The 20944-nt window shown below is 45.6% G+C and overlaps 1 protein-coding gene across 1 annotated transcript in view; it reads left to right on the top strand.

The window, feature by feature from the left end:
- The first annotated feature begins 725 nt into the window (after window positions 1–725).
- sv2ca (synaptic vesicle glycoprotein 2Ca) overlaps window positions 726–20944 on the top strand; it is a 306023-nt gene continuing 285804 nt past the window's right edge. Inside the window, exon 1 of the mRNA XM_068029499.1 lies at window positions 726–807. The gene's annotated coding sequence lies outside the window, so the exon portion shown is untranslated. The remainder of the gene's footprint in view (window positions 808–20944) is intronic.

Below are 20944 nucleotides of genomic sequence, written 5' to 3'. Positions count from 1 at the left end.
AATCTCAATTCATTCCATCTTCGCTGCCTCCGGAGAATACTTGGCATCAGGTGGCAGGACCGTATCTCCAACACAGCAGTCCTCGAGGCGGCCAACATCCCCAGCTTATACACACTACTGAGTCAGCGGCGCTTGAGATGGCTTGGCCATGTGAGCCGCATGGAAGATGGCAGGATCCCCAAGGACACATTGTACAGCGAGCTCGCCACTGGTATCAGACCCACCAGCCGTCCATGTCTCCGCTTTAAAGACGTCTGCAAACGTGACATGAAGTCCTGTGACATTGATCACAAGTCGTGGGAGTCAGTTGCCAGCGTTCGCCAGAGCTGGCGGGCAGCCATAAAGGCGGGGCTAAAGTGTGGCGAGTCGAAGAGACTTAGCAGTTGGCAGGAAAAAAGACAAAAGCGCAAGGGGAGAGCCAACTGTGTAACAGCCCCGACAAACAAATCTTTCTGCAGCACCTGTGGAAGAGCCTGTCACTCTAGAATTGGCCTTTATAGCCACTCCAGGCACTGCTTCACTCACCACTGACCACCTCCAGGCGCTTACCTATTGTCTCTCGAGATTTCTTGGAGATACCTGTAATCCTGGGTGCATTCAAAACACGAAGGATGAAACTTCAGTTGGAATCCATGTGGAATAAGTCAGAGCTGGAGACATTCACTGAGGAAGGAGATGTGGCTGTGAAAACAAGTTTTGGTAGACAATTTATTAATAACCAGAAGCGAAATAGAAAGCACTGAAGGTGAACAAGGTAAAAGAGACAAATGGAAATCCCATCAGAGAGAAGAGCAGAACTTCTTCAAGGTAGGCATTCCTGGAAGAGAAGTGGCAGTGAATTAAACACGAAAATAAAAGTAAAATACTACAGATGCTGTAAATTTGAAATAAAAGCAGAAAGTGCTGGAAATACTCAGCAGGTCAGGCAGCATCTGTGGGGAGAGAAGCAAAGTTAATGTTTCAGGTCTGTGACCTTTTACAGACCTGAAACTTTAAACTCTGCTTCTCTCTCCACAGATGCTGCCTGACCTGCTGAGTATTTCCAGCATTTTCTGTTAATGGGCAAAGACTGGCTTCGTAAGTTGAAGTTAGAGGAAGCATGTTTTCCAAGTTGAGACGACCAAGAAGCTTGATCAGCTGTTGAATAGTTGCAGAAACATTTTGGAGAATAGCTATGAACGTGTAATCAGTGTGAAAGTACATATCCAAGTTAGGCCTGATGCAAAACCCGTATATTACAAGGCAAGGCCGGTTCCTTATGCTCTCAAAACCCATGTTGAAGAGGAACTAAAGAAGCTAGAGAGGAACAATGTGCTAGTAAAAACTGATCCCAGTGATTGGGCAACCCCAATTATAGTAGTGCCTAAGTTATCATAACCATAATGCCATGCGGGGGACTACAAAGTCACAATTAACCAGGCAGTGGATGATGAGCAATATTCACCACCAACCTCTCAAGATTTGTATGTGGAGCTAGCGGGATCCAAGCTATTCATGAAGTTGAATTTGTCCCATGCTTATGCACAGCTCAATTTGGATCCAGAGTCAGTAGTCTCTCATGATAAAAACACACACATGGGGTTATACTCCTACACGAAGCTGCCCTATGATGTGAAGTCGTCCCCAAAAATCTTTCAAGCTACAATGGATAAGATTATGCAAAGAGTGCTGCTTTGCTTGTGTCGTCAGGATGATGTGTTGATTAAGACCACAACAGAAGGAGAGAATCGACAAGTGTTGGGTGAAGTGTTAAAAAGGATCAATGATCACTATGTGAAATTGAAAAGGAGCAAGTATGCTTTCATGCAATTTGAGGTAGTGTATCTTGGCCTGAAAATCAATGAAAAAGTACGACAGCCAGTAAAAGAGAAGATAGAAAGTTGTGTCTGAGTTCAGATCTTTTTTAGGCATGGCCCAATTCTACTCATGATTTCTGCCTGAGCTTGCAACATGTTAGCTTCACTGATGAGTTATTGAAGAAAGATATGAAATGGGAATGGTCTAAAGCACAAGATGCTTATGATGCATGTAAGAGAAGCTTGACCAGTGATGCATTACTTGTTCATTACGACACAAATTGTGACCTGAAGCTAGCATGTGATTCTTCAAACTATGGAGTTGGTGCATTGATCAGTCATGTCATTGATGATGGTCAAGAGAAGCTCTTAGCATTTGTGTCACGTACCCTGACCAAGAGTGAACGCAATTAAGCACAGATGGAAAAGGAAGTGCTTGGAATCATCTTCAGAATCAAAACAATTCACCAGTTTTGTATGCATTTTGGAAGATCTAATACAGGTGGAAAGTATACAGTAAATGGCAGAACCCTTTGGAGTATTGACAGGCAGAGAGATCTGGGCGTACAGGTCCACAGATCACTGAAAGTGGCAACGCAGGTGGATAAGGTAGTCAAGAAGGCATACGGCATGCTTGCCTTCATCAGTCGGGGCATAGAGTATAAAAATTGGCAAGTCATGCTGCAGCTGTACAGAACCTTAGTTAGGCCACACCTGGAATATTACGTGCAATTCTGGTCGCCACACTACCAGAAGGATGTGGAGGCTTTGGAGAAGGTACAGAAAAGGTTTACCAGGATGTTGCCTGGTCTGGAGGGTATTAGCTATGAGGAGAGGTTGGATAAACTCGGATTGTTTTCACTGGAACGACGGAGGTGGAGGGGCGACATGATGGAGGTTTACAAAGTTATGAGTGGCATGGACAGAGTGGATAGTCAGAAGCTTTTTCCCAGGGTGGAAGAGTCAGTTACTAGGGGACATAGGTTTAAGGTGCGAGGGGCAAAGTTTAGAGGGGATGTGCGAGGCAAGTTTTTTTACACAGAGTGTGGTGAGTGCCTGGAACTTGCTGCCGGGGGAGGTGGTGGAAGCAGGTACGATAGCAACGTTTAAGAGGTATCTTGACAAATACATGAATAGGATGAGAATAGAGGGATACGGACCCCGGAAGTGCAGAAGGTTTTAGTTTAGACAGGCATCAAGATCGGCGCAGGCTTGGATGGCCGAATGGCCTGTTCCTGTGCTGTACTGTTCTTTGTTTTTGTTGGATTGAAACTTTATGCTAGTTACAGATCATAAACCCCTAGTACCTATTCTGGGTCCAAAGTCTGCAATATCGACAATGGCAGCATCAAGAATGCAGCCGTGGGCTGTACTTCTCTCATAGTATGACTATAACATTGAATATCTTGGTTCAAAGGAGAATGCTATTGCTGACATACTGTCACGTTTGCCACATGAAGACTCAAAAGAATGCTGTGAAGTTGCAATCTTCACAATAGGAGTAGTAGATGATGACTTTTCAATCACTGCAACTGAAATTGCAGCTGTTAACTCAGAAAGACTCAGTGTTGAAAAAAGTTTACAAACAGACATTGAATGGATGGACATTGAGTGAGGTCGTGGAGTGGTGGTACCGAGTTCTTTGAGAGATAGGATTCTGGCAGAACTCCATACAGTATGAAATCCATAGCAAGAGGTTTTGTTTATTGGCCTGGCCTAGACAGTAACCCAGAATAATAGGTTAGCAAATGTGCTATCTGCCAAAACTGTAGAAACAAGCCACCTGAAACTCTTTTGCAACTCAGAAAGACCTAGTTTTAAAAAGAATCTATGAACAGACTTTGAATATTTGGACAGAGTGTAAACCAGTTCAGACTTCAGTGTCTGAAGTACCAGTTTCAGAAAAAACAAGATCTTTTGTAAATCCTGAACTGAAAGCAGACTGTCCAAAACCAGACTACATAAAACCTGTGAGAAGATCAGGAAGACTTCCTAAACCAGTTGTTGGACTTGATTTATACATATCGTTTAAAGAAAAAGTCATGTTATTTTGCAAAGTGTGCAAATTCTCAAAGATTTGTTTGTTTTTGAAGTTGTATAGTTAGTGTAGCTGTACATAATTATTTTTAAAAGGGGTAAGCAGTGTAATGTGTTCCTATGTTATGAGCATGCCCAGGGCGGCACAGTGGCGCAGTGGTTAGCACCGCAGCCTCACAGCTCCAGGGACCCGGGTTCGATTCCGGGTACTGCCTGTGTGGAGTTTGCAAGTTCTCCCTGTGTCTGCGTGGGTTTTCTCTGGGTGCTCCGGTTTCCTCCCACATGCCAAAAGACTTGCAGGTTGATAGGTAAATTGGCCATTATAAATTGTCACTAGTATAGGTAGGTGGTAGGGAAATATAGGGACAGGTGGGGATGTTTGTTGGGAATATGGGATTAGTGTAGGATTAGTATAAAATGGGTGGTTGATGTTCGGCACAGACTCGGTGGGCCGAAGGGCCTGTTTCAGTGCTGTATCTCTAATCTAATCTACTCAAACCAACCGCACAATTGCTCCAGTTGCAAAGAATTACGCCAACAGCAATTCAGGCTTATTTTGCATTTGAGTGTTGGACCATAACTGCACTCCAGTTCCTATTTGTGCAAAAATAACAAAGTTTTTCAGCAACAACTAAATTTCAATGACAGAAGAGTTTTGTGTCGTAGAATAAACAGTACCAACTACAGAATATTAATACTATGTAAACCCACTCGGACCATTTGATGCAATGCTGCGCTGCCAACCAGATGTTGTTTGCAGAATAAATAAATAATGTGGTAAGTAGCAAGCATAATATTGTACATGCTAAAATATCACTAGATAGCAACTGGCTGCAAAGATAAGGGGCACCTCACACTTCCAGTTAATTATTGTAGCATGTTGATTCATACTTACTGAAAACTAGGCTGAGACAGCAAAATATTGTTGAATATGATTAATTAGAATACAAAGGAAATTGAACTCATTTAAAAACGAATTTTAAATATGGAAGTTGGACAGAGGGTGAGAGGTGAATTTTCCGCCTATTATGTGATTGGTTCAGTATGTCATCTGTGAAAGATGGCCAATCAGGAAGCTCCAACAGGGACCCATACTGAACTAATCAGAAAGCTTAATCACGTTATGCAGACACATACAATGATTCTACAGATAAACCAGGTTGATTGTTTCCCACCTCAGATAACTTGTTCTAACAATGGATTTCCTCACTACTGATGACATCAGTCTCACAGTTCCATATTCCTGCTATCTCCCAGAATAGCAAAATATCACTAAGCAGCATTACCTTGAATTCTCAGGAACTCATTGCACAAACTTTTTAAGCGTCTTTGTGCCTCCTTTAAACATGGATGGATAGTTTAAGGGACATGGTAAAAGTGTTTTGTTATGCTTAAGCATAGTGCAACTAAAAATGTGTCTAACTGAAATACAAGATCCTTTTGGGCCTCCTTATCTCGAGAGACAATGGATACGCGCCTGGAGGTGGTCAGTGGTTTGTGAAGCAGCGCCTGGAGTGGCTATAAAGGCCAATTCTGGAGTGACAGGCTCTTCCACAGGTGCTGCAGAGAAATTTGTTTGTTGGGGCTGTTGCACAGTAGGCTCTCCCCTTGCGCCTCTGTCTTTTTTCCTGCCAACTACTAAGTCTCTTCGACTCGCCACAATTTAGCCCTGTCTTTATGGCTGCCCGCCAGCTCTGGCGAATGCTGGCAACTGACTCCCACGACTTGTGATCAATGTCACACGATTTCATGTCGCGTTTGCAGACGTCTTTATAACGGAGACATGGACGGCCGGTGGGTCTGATACCAGTGGCGAGCTCGCTGTACAATGTGTCTTTGGGGATCCTGCCATCTTCCATGCGGCTCACATGGCCAAGCCATCTCAAGCGCCGCTGACTCAGTAGTGTGTATAAGCTGGGGGTGTTGGCCGCTTCAAGGACTTCTGTGTTGGAGATATAGTCCTGCCACCTGATGCCAAGTATTCTCCGAAGGCAGCGAAGATGGAATGAATTGAGACGTCGCTCTTGGCTGGCATACGTTGTCCAGGCCTCGCTGCCGTAGAGCAAGGTACTGAGGACACAGGCCTGATACACTCGGACTTTTGTGTTCCGTGTCAGTGCGCCATTTTCCCACACTCTCTTGGCCAGTCTGGACATAGCAGTGGAAGCCTTACCCATGCGCTTGTTGATTTCTGCATCTAGAGACAGGTTACTGGTGATAGTTGAGCCTAGGTAGGTGAACTCTTGAACCACTTCCAGAGCGTGGTCGCCAATATTGATGGATGGAGCATTTCTGACATCCTGCCCCATGATGTTCGTTTTCTTGAGGCTGATGGTTAGGCCAAATTCATTGCAGGCAGACGCAAACCTGTCGATGAGACTCTGCAGGCATTCTTCAGTGTGAGATGTTAAAGCAGCATCGTCAGCAAAGAGGAGTTCTCTGATGAGGACTTTCCGTACTTTGGACTTCGCTCTTAGACGGGCAAGGTTGAACAACCTGCCCCCTGATCTTGTGTGGAGGAAAATTCCTTCTTCAGAGGATTTGAACGCATGTGAAAGCAGCAGGGAGAAGAAAATCCCAAAAAGTGTGGGTGCGAGAACACAGCCCTGTTTCACACCACTCAGGATAGGAAAGGGCTCTGATGAGGAGCCACCATGTTGAATTGTGCCTTTCATATTGTCATGGAATGAGGTGATGATACTTAGTAGCTTTGGTGGACATCCGATCTTTTCTAGTAGTCTGAAGAGACCACGTCTGCTGACGAGGTCAAAGGCTTTGGTGAGATCAATGAAAGCAATGTAGAGGGGCATCTGTTGTTCACGGCATTTCTCCTGTATCTGACGAAGGGAGAACAGCATGTCAATAGTCGATCTCTCTGCACGAAAGCCACACTGTGCCTCGGGGTAGACGCGCTCGGCCAGCTTCTGGAGCCTGTTCAGAGCGACTCGAGCAAAGACTTTCCCCACTATGCTGAGCAGGGAGATTCCACGGTAGTTGTTGCAGTCACCGCGGTCACCTTTTTTTTTATAGCGGGTGATGATGTTGGCATCGCGCATGTCCTGGGGTACTGCTCCCTCGTCCCAGCACAGGCATAGCAGTTCATGTAGTGCTGAGAGTATAGCAGGCTTGGCACTCTTGATTATTTCAGGGGTAATGCTGTCCTTCCCAGGGGCTTTTCCGCTGGCTAGGGAATCAATGGCATCACTGAGTTCCGATTTGGTTGGCTGTATGTCCAGCTCATCCATGACTGGTAGAGGCTGGGCTGCATTGAGGGCAGTCTCAGTGACAGCATTCTCCCTGGAGTACAGTTCTAGGTAGTGCTCAACCCAGCGGTCCATCTGTTTGCGTTGGTCAGTGATTATGTCCCCCGATTTAGATTTGAGGGGGGTGATCTTCTTGATGGTTGGCCCAAGAGCTCTCTTCATGCCATCATACATTCCTCTGATGTTTCCGGTGTCTGAGGCCAGCTGAATATGACTGCATAGGTGTTGCCAGTAGTCGTTTGCGCAACGCCTAGCCGTTCTTTGTGCAGTACTTCTGGCTGCTTTAAGTGCTGCGGATGTTAAATCGCTGGGGGCTTTCTTGTAGTTCAAAAGTGCAATGCGCTTAGCGGCTATGACAGGTTCCAGCTCTTCATTATGAGATTGAAACCAGTCTGCATTTCTCTTCGCACTTTTGCCGTAGGTGGTCAAAGCTGACTCATAGATGGCGTCTCTGATGTGGGCCCACTTGGTCTCAGCATCCCCTGTGGGAGTGTTTTGAAGGGCTGTTACAAGTGAATTTAGAAATTTTTGTAACAGCTGTGGGTGAGAAATTCTGCTCGTGTTGATGCGCGGGTGGCCCTTCTGCTTGGAATGATGCAACTTCTTTGGTCTGAGTCTAACCTTGCTGCACACCAGGGAGTGGTCGGTGTCGCAGTCCGCACTGTGGAAGCTGCGTGTGATTTGAACACTGTTTAAGGCGGCTCGCCTTGTGACAATGAGGTCTAGCTGGTGCCAACGACGTGATCTTGGGTGCCTCCATGAAACCTGGTGACAGGGTTTAGTGTGAAAGAACGAGTTGGTGATGCAGAGGTTATGATAGGTACACAACTCAAGCAGTCTCTGCCCGTTCTCATTCATCCTTCCAACGCCATAGCGCCCAAGGCAGGAGGGCCATGAGTCATGGTCGGCCCCAACCCTGGCATTAAAGTCCCCCAGCAGGAATAGGTGTTCGGTGTTGGGGATGCTGCTAATGATGTTATGGAGTTGTTCATAGAACTGGTCTTTAGCTTCAGGTGCGAGATAGTTATGTAAATATTGGATGTAGCACTGTTGCAATGGGTCGGAATCGCAATGTCATTTGACCCCCCACAACCAAGATTTGAATTTGGCCAAAATAGATGGGACAAAGTTCTTGGTCTCTGGCGGCTTTTAAACAACTATTGCAAAATGAGTTTAAGCTTTTAGTGATTAGCCTATACTGAAGCTGAATATATGTATTGAATAGATGGTGTATAACTAATTTGACAGAGTGAAACATAGAGCAATAAGAATACATCACTGCAGCGGTTCAAGAAGGCAGCTCACCACCACCTTCTCAAGGGCAATTAGGGATGGGCAATAAATACTGGCCTAGCCAGCGATGCTTTCTTTACATCCCATGAATGAATAAAAAAACTATGAAAAAGAAATGACCACCAGATCTAACAGAGCTGATGATCGTGTCATGCATTTGATCCGCGCAGGTAACGTCAGTACTGCAGTAGACTATTGATGGATCGTTCATCGAATCATTTATTCCTATAATGACTGAATCTTCAGTGTGTGTAGAAACAACCGAAATCTTGATCGACATCAGAAACCCCCTCCTCTCTTGAATATGAAGCTACATAATTAACCTCGTCTTCACCTTTCCTTTGAAAATGTTGAGTGCTGAGTTTCTGCTGGTATAGTGCTGCAGTATTTTCAGCATACTTTGAGCATTTACCGAGGAGCTGCTGTGTCCTGACCTTGCTAGATATTGGAATTTGCCATAGGGCTGGGTTAGCATTGCTGAAAATGAATGAGCTGTTATTATGAAACATGCTAGTTAATGTGATTTTATTACTGCTTCATCAGGGCACACCAGTGTCTGACACTTATATGTACAACTTGGAAAATCAGCTTGTTAAAGGGCACGCAATTTCATGTTAAAAGCGAACTGGACTAACCAGAGAGTAGCAAGTGCAGTGTAAAACTGCCACAATATGTTGATTTTGACATTCTGACTGATTGTACAAAAGCAGTCAAAAGTAAGATGTCCGTGTTTGCTTATACAATGTTCTGGTGTGTCGTGATGGGGGTTGGTTGGCCTGGAAGACACGTCTGTGAATTACCTAACCGGAAAATGAGCGAGGAGATGCACTGACGCATTCTGCTGTTTTTGAACCTGGTCAGGACAATTTAAAATGACTGGCCAGCTCATCAGTGGATACATTTGATCCGCATCCTGGCTGGGGTGTGCTGATCTGTTTGAGAGCACATTACTGACAGATAAAATCAAATATCTTCCTGGAATCAGTTCCTTTCAAATCATGTGCCAGGGCACTTCGATTCTAATGAAATGACTGTACGATTGTAAAAGTGATACCGTGGCGCTGTGACAACAGTAAGGATCATTAGCATGCTAGCAGTCCTGTGCTGCACGTATCTGTACAACTGGTTTTCCCTGATTTGGCTGTGGTCACAACATTAGAGCTCTCCTGACTTTCCTGAGTCATTAATGCAATTAACTGAAATGATGTATTTTAAGGATTTGGGGATTTTTCCCCACTCTTTAAAAACTTAGGAGATGTATTTCTTTAATAAAAGCAAAATACTGCAGATGCTGGAAATCTGAATAAAAACAGAAAGTGCTGGAAAGACTGAGCAGGCCTGGCAGCATCAGTGGAAAGAGAAGCAGAGTTAACGTTTCAGGTCAGTGACCTTTCTGATGAAAGATCAATTTCTTTGATGCTTTTCTGGGTATTAGTGGCATTGGGATTCCTCAGTTCATTGTTACATAGAAACATAGAAAATAGGAGCTGGAGTAAGCCGTTCAGCCCTTCGGGCCTGCTCCACCATTCAAAAAAGATCGTGGCTGATCATCTAATTCAGTACCCTGTTCCCGCTTTCTCCCCATATCCCTTGATCCCTTTGGCATTAAGAAATATATCTATCTCCTTCTTGAATATATTTAATGACTTGGCCTCCACTGCCTTCTGTGGTAGAGAATTCCACAGGTTCACCACCCTCTGAGTGAAGAAATTTCTCCTCATCTCATTTCTAAATGACATACCCCGTATCCTGAGACTGTGACTCCTAGTTCTGGACTCCCCAGTCATCGGGAACATCCTCCCTGCATCTAGCCTGTCTAGTCCTGTTAGAATTTTATAGGTTTCTATGAAATCCCCTATCATTTTTCTAAACTCTAGTGAATATAAGCCTAGTCGACCTAATCTTTCCTCATATGTCAATCCTGCCATCCCAGGAATCAGCCGAGTAAATCTTCTTTCCAATCCCTCCATGGCAAGAATATCCTTCCTCAGATAAGGAGACCAAAACTGCACACAGTACTCCAGATGTGGTCTCACCAAGGCCCTGTATAACTGCAGTAAGACATCCTTGCTCCTGTACTCAAATCCTTTTGCAATGAAGGCCAACATACGTAGAGCATGGGTAGAGCAGGGGCAGGAATGGATGTTGCAGGTTCCAGGATTTAGATGTTTCAGTAAGAACAGAGAAGATGGTAAAAGTGGGAGGGGGGTGGCATTGTTAATCAAGGAGAGTATTACAGCGACAGAAAGGACGTTTGAGGACTCGTCTACTGAGGTAGTATGGGCCGAGGTTAGAAACAGGAGAGGTGAGTTCACCCTGTTGGGAGTCTTTTATAGACCTCCAAATAGTTCCAGAGATGTAGAGGAAAGGATAGCGAAGATGATTCTCGACAGGGGCGAGAGTAACAGGGTAGTTGTTATGGGGGACTTTAACTTTCCAAATATCGACTGGAAATACTATAGTTCGAGTACTTTAGATGGGTCAGTTTTTGTCCAGTGTGTGCAGGAGGGTTTTCTGACACAGTATGTAGACAGGCCAACCAGGGGCGATGCCACATTGGATTTGGTACTGGGTAATGAACCCGGCCAGGTGTTAGATTTAGATGTAGGTGAGCACTTTGGTGATAGTGATCACAATTCGGTTAGGTTTACCTTAGCGATGGGCAGGGACAGGTATATACCGCAGGGCAAAAATTATAGCTGGGGGAAAGGAAATTATGATGCGATTAGGCAAGATGTAGGATGGGGAAGGAAACTGCAGGGGATGGGAACAATCGAAATGTGGAGCTTATTCAAGGAGCAGCTACTGCGTGTCCTTGATAAGTATGTACCTGTGAGGCAGGGAGGAGGTTGTCGAGCGAGGGAGCCGTGGTTTACTAAAGAAGTTGAAGCGCTTGTCAAGAGGAAGAAGAAGGCTTATGTTAGGATGAGACATGAAGGCTCAGTTAGGGCGCTTGAGAGTTACAAGCTAGCCAGGAAGGATCTAAAGGGAGAGCTAAGAAGAGCAAGGAGAGGACACGAGAAGTCATTGGCGGATAGGATCAGGGAAAACCCTAAGGCTTTCTATAGGTATATCAGGAATAAAAGAATGACTAGAGTTAGATTAGGGCCAATCAAGGATAGTAGTGGGAAGTTGTGTGTGGAATCAGAGGAGATAGGGGAAGTGTTAAATGAATATTTTGCGTCAGTATTTACAGTAGAGAAAGAAAATGTTGTCGAGGAGAATACTGAGATTCAGGCTACTAGGCTAGATGGGATTGAGGTTCACAAGGAGGAGGTGTTATCAATTTTGGAAAGTGTGAAAATAGATAAGTCCCCTGGGCCAGATGGGATTTATCCTAGGATTCTCTGGAAAGCTAGGGAGGAGATTCTCTGGAAAGCTAGGGAGGAGATTGCAGAGCCTTTGTCCTTGATCTTTATGTCGTCATTGTCGACAGGAATAGTGCCGGAAGACTGGAGGATAGCAAATGTTGTCCCCTTGTTCAAGAAGGGGAGTAGAGACAGCCCTGGTAATTATAGACCTGTGAGCCTTACTTCGGTTGTGGGTAAAATGTTGGAAAAGGTTATAAGAGACAGGATTTATAATCATCTTGAAAAGAATAAGTTCATTAGCGATAGTCAGCACAGTTTTGTGATGGGTCGGTCGTGCCTCACAAACCTTATTGAGTTTTTCGAAAAGGTGACCAAACAGATGGATGAGGGTAAAGCAGTGGATGTGGTGTATATGGATTTCAGTAAGGCGTTTGATAAGGTTCCCCATGGTAGGCTATTGCAGAAAATACGGAAGTATGGGGTTGAAGGTGATTTAGAGCTTTGGATCAGAAATTGGCTAGCTGAAAGAAGACAGAGGGTGGTGGTTGATGGCAAATGTTCATCCTGGAGTTTAGTTACTAGTGGTGTACCGCAAGGATCTGTTTTGGGGCCACTGCTGTTTGTCATTTTTATAAATGACCTGGAAGAGGGTGTAGAAGGGTGGGTTAGTAAATTTGCGGATGACACGAAGGTCGGTGGAGTTGTGGATAGTGCCGAAGGATGTTGTAGGGTACAGAGGGACATAGATAGGCTGCAGAGCTGGGCTGAGAGATGGCAAATGGAGTTTAATGCGGAAAAGTGCGAGGTGATTCACTTTGGAAGGAGTAACAGGAATGCAGAGTACTGGGCTAATGGGAAGATTCTTGGTAGTGTAGATGAACAGAGAGATCTTGGTGTCCAGGTGCATAAATCCCTGAAGGTTGCTACCCAGGTTAATAGGGCTGTTAAGAAGGCATATGGTGTGTTAGCTTTTATTAGTAGGGGGATCGAGTTTCGGAGCCACGAGGTCATGCTGCAGCTGTACAAAACTCTGGTGAGACCGCACCTGGAGTATTGCGTGCAGTTCTGGTCACCACATTATAGGAAGGATGTGGAAGCTATGGAAAGGGTGCAGAGGAGATTTACTAGGATGTTGCCTGGTATGGAGGGAAGGTCTGACGAGGAAAGGCTGAGGGACTTGAGGTTGTTTTCGTTGGAGAGAAGGAGGAGGAGAGGTGACTTAATAGAGACATATAAGATAATCAGAGGGTTAGATAGGGTGGATAGTGAGAGTCTTTTTCCTCGGATGGTGATGGCAAACACGAGGGGACATAGCTTTAAGTTGAGGGGTGATAGATATAGGACAGATGTCAGAGGTAGTTTCTTTACTCAGAGAGTAGTAGGGGCGTGGAACGCCCTGCCTGCAACAGTAGTAGACTTGCCAACTTTAAGGGCATTTAAGTGGTCATTGGATAGACATATGGATGAAAATGGAATAGTGTAGGTCAGATGGTTTCACAGGTCGGCGCAACATCGAGGGCCGAAGGGCCTGTACTGCGCTGTAATGTTCTAATACCATCCGCCTTCCTAATTGCTTGCTGCACTGGTGTATAAGGACACCCAGGTCTCGTTGCACCTCCCCCTTTCCCAATCTATCACCATTCAGATAATCTGCCTTTCTGTTTTTACAACCAAAGTGGATAACCTCACATTTATCCACGTTATACTGCAACTGCCATGCATTTGCCCACTCACCCAACTTGTCCACAACACATTTTAGTGAGGAAGCTTGCGTAAACTCATTTTCACCACTTGTGTGCCTTTAAAATTCTTCCCCTGACTTAAATCATGCTTTAAAGCCTTCCCATGACCTGCCTGGTAGTCACTTCTGGCCCCACTTGCAAACCACTTCCTGCCAGCCTATGGCATTGTAGGTGCAGGTTTCCTGGTTTCACTCTGCTATTGCGCTCTGGGGAAGTAAGCCTGATATATAAGAGATGCAATTGATGCCAATATCACCTGAATAAGATGGAAGTGAGGAATTTGTCAGCTTTGAAGGTTTTGGAAAGTTTGTTTAGTGGATTTAACAGCACTTGGAGAGAATGAGAATCAAGACCCACAGCAGAAGAATGCAGTCTACTGAATATTCCAGTCCCCAAAAGAATTAATAGACAGCACAGGTCTAATGAGGACCTCACTGAGGAGCTCTGTGTCAGAAGGGTTTGATGCCACTGGCCATATCTGTGACCATTTACATGGATATCAGAAGCTGTGCTATCTGTCAGCACAACTCTATATGTGGCTGTGAAGATCACCACCACCCGTAATTGTTATGGCTTAGGCTCATTTTGGGTATCTCTGGAGATCTCTATAACATTAGCCTGGTAGTAATATGGGCATGCATATACCAGTTCACTAAATGCCCTGTACAGCAGAGCAGTCCACTTCATCAACATTGTGTTTTTGAAGATCTACACAATGGTTCAGCTGCTTGCACCCATTTTACACATATTTTACACCAATGCCTACACCATTGAGTATTAGAATGGCTATACCCAGGGAATGCAAGCTGCAGGCAGGAGCAAAGATTCTCTTAAAGGTATAGTAGCAATGCAAATCAACGTGGAGGAATTTCCAGGCTATAGTACTCAATGGACTCTCATGGAATACAAATGTTTCTGTCACTAAGCTATAAATTCTTTATGTTCTCACAGTGCCCCACAAATATACTGTAGGACCAGGTTCCTGCCTTCCTTCTGTGAAAGGACCCCCAACACCTGAGATCTACCTTGACACTGGCTGGGTCAGCCTCTGTACTGCCCATATTCTGCAGCAGCTTATTTCCACTAGCTGTATGGCAATGAGGCCCAACCCTCAAACTGGATCAGGCCTCCTGCTGGCATACTCTGCCAGTCAGTTAAATGGCTGGTGGTTAAAATCTACCCCACCATTTTTTCATCTTACCATTGCTTATTGGCAATATTTTTGCTGCTACAAAACATCAATTCCTTTGAGGGATTTCCTGTTAGACTCCATGACTTAGATGTGGAAGACAACTTCAATACAACAACAAATACAGATGCAATAATACTTGAGGTGTCATATACATGGCTGAATTTACCACAGGACCATCGCTTTCACAGTGGAAACCCAAATTAAACCACCTCCGATTCAGAAGAGAGATACATCATTTGCTCTAGGAAGACCTGCCGACAACGTTTGGAAGAAAAATTGCTCTTCTCTACATACCCTACCTCCTTCTGTATTCACCCTGGAAAAAAAACTATCTGCCAATTCAATTACAACTGCACCTTCAAAATCCCGACTGTCTAGCCTTTGCCCTCCATTCACCACAGCATTTCCATAACGCCTGTTTTGCTCAACCACACCCTCACCTCCACATTTAATGTGCTAGTTCCCAATAAAACCATTACTCTGTCTTACCCGGGCTGTTCCCCCGGTACGGCCCTCATCTCCACTCCTTTAAGTTCAAGGGATGCAGACTTGAAAGGATATAGTGGATAACTGGTTTAGCCATCCACCACCAGATCTGGCTGGATCACATAAAGCGCTATTGGGTCCTGCTCTCATCTCCTAAAACTGCTCACCATTCCAAGATCATCATAGAATGTAAAGATAATCCCCGGCTTCTTTTCTTGGCTGCAACCCTCTCCCCCGGTCCGCTCCACCCTCACCTCCATCAAGAAGTGCAAGGAGCTCATGGACTTCTTTGTCACTAAAATCAAAGCCATCTGATCAGCTGCCCCAGCTGCGTCCCTCCCTTGCATTAGCCCACCCGGCCAACCTCCCACCTGCTCTAGCCCTGAACTTGTATCTTTCTCTAGTTTCTCCCTTATCTTCACTCATACCCGAGCTGAGCTCATCTCATCCATGAGATCCACCTCCTGCTCGCTCAACCCTATTCCCAATCAACTACTGACCGCCCAACTTCCCCTTTTGGTCCCCAGGTTAGCCAATATTGTTAACGGTTCTCTCTGTTCAGATGTTGTCTCTCTCTGCTTAACATCTTCCATCATCACCCCTTTCCTCAAAAATCCAAGCCTTGACCCCACCGCCTTTGCAAACTACTGTCCCATCTCCAACCTCTCTTTCCTCTCCCAAGTCATTGAATGTGCTGTTGCCTCCCGAATCCTTGCCCATTTTCCTGGATTTGAATGCCTCCAATCAGATTTCTGTCCCTGCCACAGTACCAAAACAGCTCTTATCAAAGTCACAAATGACATCCTATGTGACTGTGACAAAGATAAACTTTTCCTCCTCATCCTTCTTGACATATCTGCAGCCTTTGACGTGGTTGGCCACACCATCCTCCTCCAACATCTCTCCACAGTTGTCCAGCTGGATGGGACTGCACTTGCCTGGTTCCATTCTTATCTATCTAATTGTAGCCAGAGAATTACTTGCAATGACTTCTCTTCCCACTCCCAGAACATTATCTCTGATGTCCCACAAGGAGCTATCCTTGGCCTGCTCCTATTTCTCATCGACATGCTGCCCCTCGGCAACATGATCCAAAAGCACAGCGTTAGTTTTCACATGTACGTTGATGAAATTCAGCTGTACTTCACCACCACCTCTCTCGATTCCTCCACTGTTGCTAAGTTATCAGACTGCTTCTCTGACATCCAGTAATGGATGAATAGAAATTTCCTCCAATTAATTAGTGGGAAGCCCGGAGCCATGTCTTCAGTCCCTGCTCCAAACTCCATTCCCTAGCATTCCCCACCACTTCTATCAATGGCAGTAGTTTAGTTTTTAGTTTAGTTTTAGTTTAGAGATACAGCACTGAAACAGGCCCTTCGGCCCACCGAGTCTGTGCCGACCATCAACCACCCATTTATACTAATCCTACACTAATCCCGTATTCCTACCACATCCCCACCTGTCCCTATATTTCCCTACCACCTACCTATACTAGGGGCAATTTATAATGGCCAATTTATCTATCAACCTGCAAGTCTTTGGCATGTGGGAGGAAACCCACGCAGACACAGGGAGAACTTGCAAACTCCACACAGGCAGTACCCAGAATTGAACCCGGGTCGCTGGAGCTGTGAGGCCGCGTTGCTAACCACTGCGCCACTGAGATTAAACCAGACTGTTCACAATTTTGGTGTCATACTTGACCCCAAGATGAGCTTCCACCCACATATCTGCGCCATCACTAAACTGCCTATTTCCACCTCTGTAACATTGCCCGACTTCATCCCTGCCTCAGCTTATCTGCGGTTGAAAGCCTCATTTGTGCCTTTGTTATCTCTAGACTATATTCCAACACAATCCTGGCTGGTCTCCCACATTCTATCCTCCATAAACTTGAGGTCATCCAAAACTCTGCTGCCTTTGTCTTAACTCACCCCAAGTGCCATTCACCTATCACCCTCGTGCTCGCTTAGCTACATTGGCTTCCGGTCAAGCAGCACCTCGATTTTAAAATTCTCACTCTTGTTTACAAATCCATCCATGGCCTAGCCCTTCCCAATCCTTGTAATCTACTCTGGCCCGACAACCCTCTGAGATATCTGACCTCATCAAATTCTGGTCGCTTGAGTACCCCTGATTTTAATTGCTCAGTAATTGGTGGCCGTACTTTCAGCTGCCTAGGCCCTAATCTCTGGAATTTCCTCCATAAGCTTCTCTGACTCTCTGGGCAGGATTTTCTCTGCGGGCTTCTGAACCCTGCCAACAGGCAAAAGTGTGGGTCAGAAGCCCACACTGTGTGGGAAACAGTCACTCTTTGTGATTTTCTCCAGGGTGGCCAATTAATGGCTAGATGGCAGGCTCGCCATCCAATTAAAGATGGCGGGTAGACTCTCAAAGCTGAAGGTTCCAATCAGAGCCCTTCCAGTTTTAAAGTAGCAGCAAATTATGATGGGCAGGTAAGTAAGAGGGAAATTCAAAATGGAGGAAGCCATTCTCTAACCTTTTTTGAATTTAAATTTTAAAATGGGTTTTTCAGCCAGGTCACCATTGTGGGGGATGGGTGGGGGAGGGAGCCCCTCATCAGGGTGGTAGGGCTTCTAGGTTGGCCTGTAGGGCCGGCCCCCTTGTCTGCCACTGGGAGGCCGCCTCCAGGCACCTAAACTGGCCCCTGCCATCTGTGGCAACCTGGAGACTGACTGGAAAATCCTTAAGTGGCCCTTAAGTGGGTAAATCAACATCTGACATATGGGAGTCTTTCAAAAGTCAGCTGATTCGAATCCAGGACCAGCATGTTCCTGTGAGGAAGAAAGACAAGTTTGGCAAGTTTCGGGAAGCTTGGATAACACGGGATATTGTGAGCCGAGTCAAAAAGAAAAAGGAAGCATTTGTAAGGGCTGGAAGATTAGGAACAGATGAAGCACTTGAGGAATAAAAAGACAGTAGGAAGGAACTTAAGCAAGGAGTTAGGAGGGCTAAAAGGGGTCATGAAAAGTCATTGGCAAACAGGATTAAGGAAAATCCCAAGGTTTTTTATACATATATAAAGAGCAAGAGGGTAACCAGGGAAAGGGTTGGCCCACTCAAGGACAGAGATGGGAATCTATGCGTGGAGCCAGAGGAAATGGGTGAGGTGCTAAATGAGTACTTTGCATCAGTATTCACCAAGCAGAAGGACTTGGTGGCTGATGAGCCTAGGGAAGGGAGTGCAGATAGTCTCAGTCATCTCATTATCAAAAAGGAGGTGGTGTTGGGTGTCTTGCATTAAGGTAGATAAGTCCCCAGGGCCTGATGGGATCTACCCTAGAATACTGAGGGAGGCAAGGGAAGAAATTGCTGGGGCCTTGACAGAAATCTTTGTATCCTCATTGGCAACAGGTGAGGTCCCAGAGGACTGGAGAATAGCCAATGTTGTTCCTTTGTTTAAGAAGGGTGGTAAGGATAATCCAGGAAATGATAGGCCGGTGAGCTTTACGTCAGTGGTAGGGAAACTATTAGAGAGGATTCTTTGGGACAGGATTTACTCCCATTTGGAGACAAACAAACTTATTAGTGAGAGACAGCATGGTTTTGTGAAGGGGAGGTCGTGTCTTACTAATTTGATGGAGTTTTTTGAGGAAGTGATGAAGATGATTGATGAGGGAAGGGCAGTGGATGTTGTCTATATGGACTTTAGTAAAGCCTTTGACAAGGTCCTGCATGGTAGACTGGTGCAAAAGGTGAAGTCACACGGGATCAGAGGTGAGCTGGCAAGATGGATACAGAACTGGCTCAGTCACAGAAGACAGAGGGTAACAGTGGATGGGTGTTTTTCTGAATGGAGAGATTCCGCAGGGATCAGTGCTGGGACCTTTGCTGTTTGTAGTATATATAAATGATTTGGAGGAAAATGTAGCTGGTCTGATTAGTAAGTTTGCGGATGACACAAAGGTTGGTGGAGTTGCGGATAATGATGAGGATTGTCAGAGGATACAGCAGGTTATAGATCGGTTGGAGACTTGGGCGGAGAAATGGCAGATGGAGTTTAATCCGGACAAATGTGAGGTAATGCATTTTGGAAGCTCTAATGCAGGTGGGAGGTATACAGTAAATGGCAGAACCCTTAGGAGTATTGACAGGCAGAGAGATCTGGGCGTACAGGTCCATAGGTCACTGAAAGTGGCAACGCAGGTGGATAAGGTAGTCAAGAAGGCATATGGCATGCTTGCCTTCATCGGTCGGGGCAAAGAGTATAAAAATTGGCAAGTCATGTTGCAGCTGTACAGAACCTTAGTTAGGCCACACTTGGAATATTGCGTGCAATTCTGGTCGCCACACTACCAGAAGGACGTGGAGGCTTTGGAGAGGGTACAGAGGAGGTTTACCAGGATGTTGCCTGTTCTGGAGGGCATTAGCTATGAGGAGAGGTTGGAAAAACTCAGATTGTTTTCACTGGAACGACGGAGGTGGAGGGGTGACATGATAGAGGTTTACAAAGTTATGAGCGGCATGGACAGAGTGGATAGTCAGAAGCTTTTTCCCAGGGTGGAAGAGTCAGTTACTAGGGGACATAGGTTTAAGGTGCGAGGGGCAAAGTTTAGAGGGGATGTGCGAGGCAAGTTTTTTACACAGAGGGTGGTGAGTGCCTGGAACTTGCTGCCGGGGGAGGTGGTGGAAGCAGATACGATAGCGACGTTTAAGAGACATAGAACATCTTGACAAATATATGAATAGGAAGGGAACAGAGGGATATGGGCCCCAGAAGTGCAGAAGGTGTTAGTTTCAGCAGGCATCAAGATCGGCGCGGGCTTGGAGGGCCGAATGGCCTGTTCCTGTGCTGTACTGTTCTTTGTTCTTTGTTCTTAATAAGCTGTTTCGGCTCCCACCACATGTGGGTGGGTAGCCCTGCCATCACTCCATCCCCCCTCCGTAAAAATAGCCTGGGCAGGATGGAGCTGGGGAACTGGCAGGCCAGCTGGCGGGGCTATTTTTAACTCTCATTCGCCTCTGATCCCTGCCCCGGCCGGGCCTAAAAATCAAGCCCTCTATCTCTCTTTCTTCATTTAAGATACTCCTTAAACCCGACCATTTTGACCAAGCTTTTGGCCATCTGCCCTAATATCACCCTGTGTGGCTTGATCTAATTTTTGCTTTATAATGCTCCTGTGGAGCGTCTTGGGATACGTTATTATGTTAGAGGTGCTATATAAATACAAGTTGTTGTTGTTGTTGTTCCAGTAGTTGTGAATGTTACCACAACTTTAAGCTATTGAATCCTTCCAAATCACCAGATAGACATCTGCAAGATCAGTCAGAATGCATTCCATGAATATCTCAGAGAAGTGACACATACTTTGTCTGCTAGGGGCTACATAGTCATCAGCTTCCTTGTGGAAAGGAGACATCAGTTGAAACAGGACCAGATTCTAAAGGGGTTATTTTGGCTAAAAGGGTGTAATGGGCATGGAATGGGCACAGTGCTAGTAAGACTTGCCTGTGTGAAATTCTGATTTTAGCACACAATTTCGGTCCTAATTGCTGATTACCATCATTTGAACCTGCCTGGATGTGCTAAACTAGAAACCTGGAGCAGTATATGTGGTCTTCTTGCACTCACTTTCTTTGAAGGTGTGGAGTGTGCTAGCTGATACACAGCAGCCCGTTTCAGGATGGCTCAGGGACTGAGGAAGAGGGCGCACAGGTTTTCAGATGCAGCACTGGAGGCCCTGGTGGAGGAGGGACGTCTTGTACCCACCGAGTGGGGGAGGAAATCAGTGCCACCTCACTGTCCCGCCCCTCTCTCCTGCAACAGCTGGTGCTGCTCTGCCTGGCCTCATTTCTTCCT

This window comes from Heterodontus francisci, chromosome 4 (genome assembly GCF_036365525.1).
Source record: "Heterodontus francisci isolate sHetFra1 chromosome 4, sHetFra1.hap1, whole genome shotgun sequence".
Taxonomy (NCBI): domain Eukaryota; kingdom Metazoa; phylum Chordata; class Chondrichthyes; order Heterodontiformes; family Heterodontidae; genus Heterodontus; species Heterodontus francisci.
The sequence above is the reverse complement of the archived record's forward strand: the minus strand, read 5'-3'. Positions and strand labels throughout refer to the sequence as shown.